Consider the following 8,709-nt stretch of genomic DNA (forward strand, 5'->3'; position numbering starts at 1 on the left):
TAAGGCCCATATACTCCCCGGCGAATTCTCGTAACTCTCCGGTACTCCGAAAAATACCCGAATCACTCGGAACCTTTCTGATGTCCGAATATAGTCGTCCAATATATCGATCTTTACGTCTCGGCCATTTTGAGACTCCTCGTCATGTCCCCGATCTCATCCGGGACTCCGAACTACCTTCGGTACATCAAAACACATAAACTCATATTACCGATCGTCACCGAACGTTAAGCGTGCGGACCCTATGGGTTCGAGAACTATGTAGACATGACCGAGACACGTCTCCGGTCAATAACCAATAGCGGAACCTGGATGCTCATATTGGCTCCTACATATTCTACGAAGATCTTTATCGGTCAAATCGCATAACACCATATGTTGTTCCCTTTGTCATCGGTATGTTACTTGCTCGAGATTCGATCATCGGTATCTCAATACCTAGCTCAATCTCATTACCGGCAAGTCTCTTTACTCATTCCGTAATACATCATCCTGCAACTCACTCATTAGTTGCATTTCTTGCCAGGCTTATAGTGATGTGCATTACCGAGAGGGCCTAGAGATACCTCTCCGACAATCGGAGTGACAAATCCTAATCTCGATCTATGCCAACTCAACAAGTACCACTAGAGACACCTGTAGAGCACCTTTATAATCACCCAGTTATGTTGTGACGTTTGGTAGCACACAAAGTTTTCCTCTGGTAATCGGGAGTTGCATAATCTCATAGTCATAGGAACATGTATAAGTCATGAAGAAAGCAATAGCAGTAAACTAAAATGATCAAGTGCTAAGCTAACGGAATGGGTCAAGTCAATCACATCATTCTCCTAATGATGTGATCCCGTTTATCAAATGACAACTCATGTCTATGGTTAGGAAACATAACCATCTTTGACCAACGAGCTAGTCAAGTAGAGGCATAGTAGTGACATTCTGTTTGTCTATGTATTCACACATGTACTAAGTTTCTGGTTAATACAATTCTAGCATGAATAATAAACATTTATCATGATATAAGGAAATAAATAATAACTTTATTATTGCCTCTAGGGCATATTTCCTTCAAAATTGTCATTAGATTATTGTACTTGCATGTTGTGTCATGTCTCTGAATGGATTATGTTGTAAGACCCCCTATGTTGTCCATGTGTTGTAATGATCCGAATTTTTTAGGCGAGGTAATCCTCAGTACTTGTATGATTGACATAAGGTGAACTATTTTTCGTGTGAGCATATTGTATTGGATGAAATAACTGTTTGACTCAAAGTGTATCCAACCTACTGAATTCGAAGATCACGACATTTCTAAATCATAATCATATATAAAGGTGGAGTAAATATTTGTTGTGGTTTTGAAGAAATAAATAAAAAAACATAGAATTATCTATGGATATTCATAATCAAATAAAAATTGGATTTGGATTTAGTTGCCAGGGCCCAGGGCAAACATGAATGCTAATGCTCCCAAGTTTTGAACGAAGCGGCTAAACACCCACTATCATTTGTGGGCTGCCCGAAGCAAGTGTTTGTGAGATGGAAATTACTGTCTACCCCTGATACTTGACATCCTTATCGACCGGATTTACCCTGTTGTCGATAGGGGTAGAGTAGTAACTTCAATCAGACGTGACACGACGGCCTCTGAGCCCATTCAGACACAATGGGCGCCAAACATGGGCGGCAAAACACATTTGATTCAAGCTCGTCCGAAAGACATGTGTCTCTCCCTCCATTTCCCCATTCATCCACGGTGGGTGGCAAAACAAAATCTCCTCGTCCGAAATCGATGTAGGCTAATATTTTAAATAGGGGCAGATGTGTAACTTCCCTCAGACGTGACACAACCGCCCTACCTATCAGCCCCTTTCATACACCATGGGCTCCAACCGTGGGCGGAAAAACACCCTCTCCTCGCCCGAAATCGTTACCGGTAAATATTTGGGAGATGCGAGATTACCGTCCTATCGCCAACCGACGTGATGTCCGAAATTTTAAACGAGGGATAAGTTTGTAACTTTCCCACATTTCAGACAAGCGCGTCCCAAAGTTTGAGATCCCCCCTCCCCCTCCATTTCCCCATTCATACACCGTCGGCTCCACGACAACCTGCCCACTACGGCCAGCCTCCTCCGTCCGCCACCCCATCCTCCACCTTGCTGGAGCCGCTACCCCTACCTCGTCGTCCACTTCAAGAGATGGACGTCTCTCATCCACGGTGCCGGACCAGGATCCTTTCATCACGTCGTCTCACTTCATCGGCGCTGTCGTCCACTTTTCCTTTGCCGCTCCTACGACCGCCTCGTCCATGGCAACAGGATTTATCCCCCAACCCGGCCGTCTTCCATCTAAAGTCTTCTTCCCCGCCGCCGACAGCCATCGCACCGGCAGCACCCTCAACGTATCAGCAGGGGCCTACACGACGTCGCAAGAGAGGTGGTACTCTTCCATATGTGCTTAAGTTATTGATCTCACTCGGAAAATAGATCTTAAATTGTTTACTACACTTTTCTTGTCCGTACCAAATCATAGTGGCTAGTTGAATGCAAACATTGGTTGCAAAGTAGCTTTGTCCGGTTTGCACCTTCAGATCCGCCATGTCACGGTCACTATACTCGCAAAGCTTATGGTTTCCCCCTTTATATTCACTACCATCATTGTAGGTGCTTCACTGCTTCGTGTCATGCTAGCACTGCTCCTCAAGACCTCAACCCATCAAGCGAAACAACATGACACTCATAATTCCAAAGCTTACGTGTTGAAATATGAATTTGATATGATGCTCATATTACTAAAACAGAGAACGTTTAATTGGTCACCTAATGTTCCTATATTCGTTTTGAAAAGCATGTGCGCCACCCACTGGTCCAGCTAGTTCCACTTTCCTGATTTTACTCTTGATGCTTAGGGTTTGCCCTTTTATCTACTCTAGTATGATCTGCGTAGGTGCTTTCTGTCATACTAGCATTACTCCACCCTTCAAGCTAAACAACACAACACTCAAAATTCCAAAGCTTAGTTGTTCAAATATGCTTGTGATATGATACTGATATTAGTTAATAGACACATTTAATTGGTTAGCTAAAGGCCCCACTTGAGTTTCCAAATGCATGTCGCGACATATAGAGAGACAACAGAATTGCATTTCTTTGTCACTTGTTGACTGTACTTTCTTGTCCATACCAAATCTTAGTTGTTATTTCAAAGCAAATATCGGTTGCTAACTACCCTTTGCGTGGTTTGCAGCTTTAGATCTGCCATCCCACTGCCACGGTCAAGACTATACTCATCATGCTTACGGTTTCCCCATTTTATGATGACCACGATCAGCCTACGTGGTTTGTGTCGTAATAGCACTGCTCCACCCATCGAGCTAAACAAGCTTAGTTGTACAAATTCAAATTTGATATTATGTTGATATTAGTAAAACTGAGAGATGTTTAATTGGTCAGCTAAATGTTCCTACTTTAGTTTCGAAATGCATGTGAGCCACATATGGAGAGACCGGAAGGAATAGTATTTCTCTGTGCGCTTTGGTTCATCATGGGTGGCCAACCGACATTGTATAGAAAGACTTGTAATATCTTCAATCTGCTTGCTCTTCTGCTCTTCTTTAAGATGATCCTCTTCTCTTGCGGTCGACTGGTCAGGTCGAGTTATTCTCCCTTAGTATATTTTGAATCTGTCTGGTCAGGTCGACTTGTTCTTCTTTACTATATGTTGAAGCTGTCATCTGCCAAGTATCATCACTTCTGGAGCTCTCATATTTTTAGTAGGCCACATTATATTAATGCACACACCAAATTACAGCATGCATGGCACCTCTTAGAAGAATTGCAGAGATATCACAAAGGGGTTTACAGGGAGGAAGTATTGGATTAGAATCACTTCTGCATTACAAAGATAATCTCACTTGTTTTTATGTTTTCATGCATGTCAGGTATTGAACATTATCAAAATGAATATGAGAATGGGCGCACGAGAGGAATATTGCGGAACAATCCACTGGCTAACAAACTTGGCATGGTGGAGGATGGCCTATCTTATTCACCCATCAAGGTGCATGCTCTAACTTGGCAAGGTTGTATTGGTCGCACATATTTTGCATCTGACCTCTTGCATTACTTCTACTTTGTTACACCATCTGCTTAGTTTAAGCATCATATATGAGTATATGCCATACCTATCCATTTTCTGTACCTATTCCATGTGTCGTCATACTATGTTTTTCTAGTCAAATGTTGTTCTTTCGTAATAGATGTCCAAAAGGATGAGGGTGATTGCATATCCTCAAGGAGTACAAACTAGGTATTTGGAAAAGTTAGTGATACCTATTAAATCAGATAGATCAGCAGCCACAGAAAATACAGGCCCAACTGTAACAAACTTTACCCCTACTCCAGTGGCCAAACCCCTATTAGAACTGCTGACAGCCCAGCGTCAGGTACTGTCTATGATATCAATTCAAAATTTGAACTCCTAAATTTATGCATGTGCCTTACCTTCTCTCTTGTATGAAAACTAATTTCAGATGAATCTCCTTGCTTAAAGGATCATAGGATCTCACGACAATACTGGGCTCTGCATTGCTCTTGTCAGTACCTCTTGCCCTTTGTCAGCATACTTACACTCATTGTTGTTTGATTATGTAGCATCACTGTAAATGTTCACTTCTTTATCCTCCCTTTGCTTGAAATTATAAGATCTATATTTACTCTTAGATAAATGTAGAATTAACACAATGGTTATGAGTTTTGGATTGCTCATGTAAGTACCTGTTGTCATGTACTCCCTCTGTATCAAATTAATTATTGATCAATTGGATGTATTTAGAACTTAATAGTGCTAGATACATCCATTTGAGCGACAACTAATAACGGATGGTGGTGGTATTACTATACATGCATCGCGAGATAGTTGATTGTCTAGCATTACTCTGCATCTTATCTGCCCTGCCCTCCACTTTCTCCAAATTATCATATCTACATTTACTCTTACCAAAATGTTGAATAAAGCCAATGCCACTGCACACGTTGATGTCTGCATTCCTCTTGTCAGTACCTTTTGCCTTGTAACGTTGTACTTAATTAATTTCTATTTGATTATGTATCATCAGTCTGCACCTGAGCTTCATTATCCTCTATTTCTTCCAATATTATTTGATCTATATTTACTCTTTGCAAAATGTAGAATAATGGCAACGCTTATAAAGATTTTTCTTTGGGGAATTTATTGAATTATCTTTCCATTAACATGGAGAAGGGCTTTGTCCAGCCCGTGTTAACATGTAATGTAAGTTCATCCTTATCAAGCCTTCAAACTTTGTTCTAGTATAGATTTGGATAGGCATCATTTCCTCCACTACTGTTTACATCTGATTAGATGTTTGCAACAACTACGAGTTTTAAATTGTAGTTGTAAAAACATGTTCCTTATGCAGAACAGATCTATTTATTTGCTTATATAACTGTGAAACCTGTTACGTGTCTCCTTGTTTCTCTTTCAGAGTCGTATCTCTTATGCCAGGCAGAACTTTAGGAAAGATAGTGAGACAAACCATCTTGAGGACAGCGAGATGACCCCAAGGTCCTGTCCTGATGAAGACAGTGAGTTGAAGCTACTCACTAGCAGGTGTGAGACAACCTCTATGCAGTCGCTACCTCAATCAGTTCGACTTCTTCAGTCTCAACTTAAAGCGAAAAGGCTTGCTTCAGCTCAGCTCCGACTTGAAGTCAAAGATGTAATGAAGATGTCAGGGGACTGCCTTGCGCACTATGGTGCCATACAGCTAGGGATGAAGCATCTATCATTGACACAACTGAGGTCTCATCAGCTTGTTCGGCTGCTTGCGGGGCCTGAGCTTGCCAGGTCTAGTGCCTTCTGAAGTGCTCTCAGTTTTGTATATTCTTTTGTCGGCGCGTTTATATGCACTGGTGGCGACCTTTGATGCCCAGTGTATGCAATCCGCGGTCATGTTGCGCTTTATTATCACCAGTAGGGAACTTTGATTCCCAGTGGATGTAATATGCTGTAATTTCTTTGTTGTATAGTCTAGGTTTATTATTTGGTCGGTGTGTTGTAATTTAGGCCGGAAGGTTCAGTGGATCTCAGTGTTGTCGGTCTTCAGGCCGGCCCGTTACTCATATGGGACAAAACGTGGGCCTATAATCATCTTGGGCCATTAGCAGGTCTAAACCTATAGTAGTCTCCCGCCTTTAACAGGCCATGGGCTACATATTTACTATAGTGACACTAAGCTTCCTACGGGCCATAGAAACAATGGGCCTTTTACGGTCCGTAGAAACAATGGGCCTTCTACGGGCTGTACAAACAATGGGCCTTCTATGGGTCGTACCATCAATGGGCCTTAGACGGGCCGTATGATCGATTAGCCAAACTTGGGCCAAAAATAGACTGCATTATGGCCGTAAACGGACTAGAGTTGGAGTCATCCCTTCATGGGCCGACCATAACGGGTCGTTGTTAATAGGCCGTATTTGATGAAGCTGTGAAGACGGCCCAACGTATTAACGGGACGACTGTAACCACAGGCTGAATTTGGCCCACAAGCAGAAAATGGCAGTAACGGGCCATAAGTAACTGAATGCTGGAAATGAGCCCAAGAGTAAATGGGCCCTGAGAAGGCCGAAAGATAACATGGGATGCAAACGGCCCAATGGATTAATGGGCCGTTAATGGGTATAAAGTGATACACTATTCAGTACGGGCCAGTTTCACCACGGGCCATTAATGGGCCAAGAGTTACAAAGGGCCTCATATGGGCCGAAAGACGTCATGGGCCATACATGGGCCGGAACTTAAAATGGGCTGGAATCATATTGGACGGCCCAGATGACGCTACTGGGCCTAATTCGGATAGGTCGTAACGGGCCCTGGGTTAGCGGGCTATAAATGGGCTATATGCGAACAGGCCGTTAACAGGCTTTCCATGGGCCGGCCCGCCACCTTTTGACCAAGTCAAATAGGACGGCCTTTTCACAGGAATGGGCCACTATTCAGCCGTGCCACGTGTCGATGTATCATAGGCGCCTTCGGTCCAATGAGTGGATGACATCTGTCCCAACGGTGAGCCGACACGTGTTTCCTCCAGCCAATGATGATTTTACACGTGGAAAAACCCCATTGGTCGGGGCTATTAGTGGGTTATCGGATCCAAAACCGGACCCGATAGCTTAACGGCGTTTCGTTACGGTGGATGCCACGTGTCGGTCACCCTTGACGAAAGCACTTCTGTGATGCGCAATTTATCGTCATGGAAGTGGACACTTCCGTGATGATAACTTTGGAAATGTCATGTAACACTTCTACGACAGCACAGGTATGACTATCTTGATTTTGTCATAAAATTGTCATGGATGTACATGCATGACAGAAAACGTGACCTATTGTGACAAACACGTATCATCACGGAAGTGTATCTTTTTGTAGTGATATGAGATGTTCCAAGAGCTGAAATTGGTATTTCAGACTCATGCCCGTGTTAAGAGGTATGAGACCTCTGACAAGTACTTTGCCTACAAGATGGACGAGAATAGCTCAGCTAGTGAGCATGTGCTCAGAATGTTTGAGTACACAATCACTTGAATCAAGTGGGAGTTAATCTTCTAGATAAGATAGTGATTGATATAGTTCTCTAGTCACTATCACCAAGTTACTAGAACTTCGTGATGAACTATAATATGCAAGGGATAACGGAAATGATTCCCAAACTCTTCGCAATGCTGAAATTGGCGAAGGTAGAAATCAACAAAAAGCATCAAGTGTTGAAGGTTGACAAGACCACTAGTTTCAAGTAAAAGGGCAAGGGAAAGAAAGAGAACTTCAAGAAGAATGGCAAGCAAGTTGCCACTCCTGTGAAGAAGTCCAAAGCTAGACCTAAGCCTGAAACTGAGTGCTTCTACTGCAAAGGGAATGGTCATTGGAAGCAGAACAACCCCAAATACTTGGGGGATAAGAAGGATGGTAATGTGAATAAAAGTATATTTAACATATATGTTATTGATGTGTACTTTACTAGTGTTCATAGTAACCCCAGGGTATTTGATACTAGTTCAGTTGCTAAGATTAGTAACTCGAAACAGGAGATGCAAAATGAACAGAGACTAGTTAAGGGCAAGGTGATGATGTGTGTTGTAAATGATTCCAAGGTTGATAAGATCACCATCGCACAATCCTTTTACCTTCGGGATTAGTGTTGAACCTAAAATAAATGTTATTTGGTGTTTGCGTTGAGCATGAATATAATTGGATCATGTTTATTGCAATACGGTTATTCATTTAAGTCAAATAATAATTGTTGTTCTATTTACATGAATAAAACCTTCTATGGTCATACACTTAATATAAATGGTTTATTGAATCTCGATCCTAGTGATACACATATTCATAATATTGATGCCAAAAGATGCAAAGTTGATAATGATAGAGCAACATACTTGTGGCACTGCCATTTAGGTCATATTGGTGTAAAGCGCATGAAGAAACTCCATGCGGATGGACTTTTGGAATCACTTGCTTATGAATCATTTGATGCTTGCGAACCATGCCTCATGGGAAAGATGACTAAGACTCTGTTCTTCGGAACAATGGAGCGATCCACTGACTTATTGGAAATAATACATACTGATGTATGCGGTCCGATGAGTGTTGAGGCTCACGGCGGGTATCGTTATTTTCTGACCTTCACAT

The sequence above is a fragment of the Triticum urartu genome, chromosome 3A (assembly GCF_056163025.1).
Source record: "Triticum urartu cultivar PI428250 chromosome 3A, HENAU_Tu73, whole genome shotgun sequence".
NCBI lineage: Eukaryota > Viridiplantae > Streptophyta > Magnoliopsida > Poales > Poaceae > Triticum > Triticum urartu.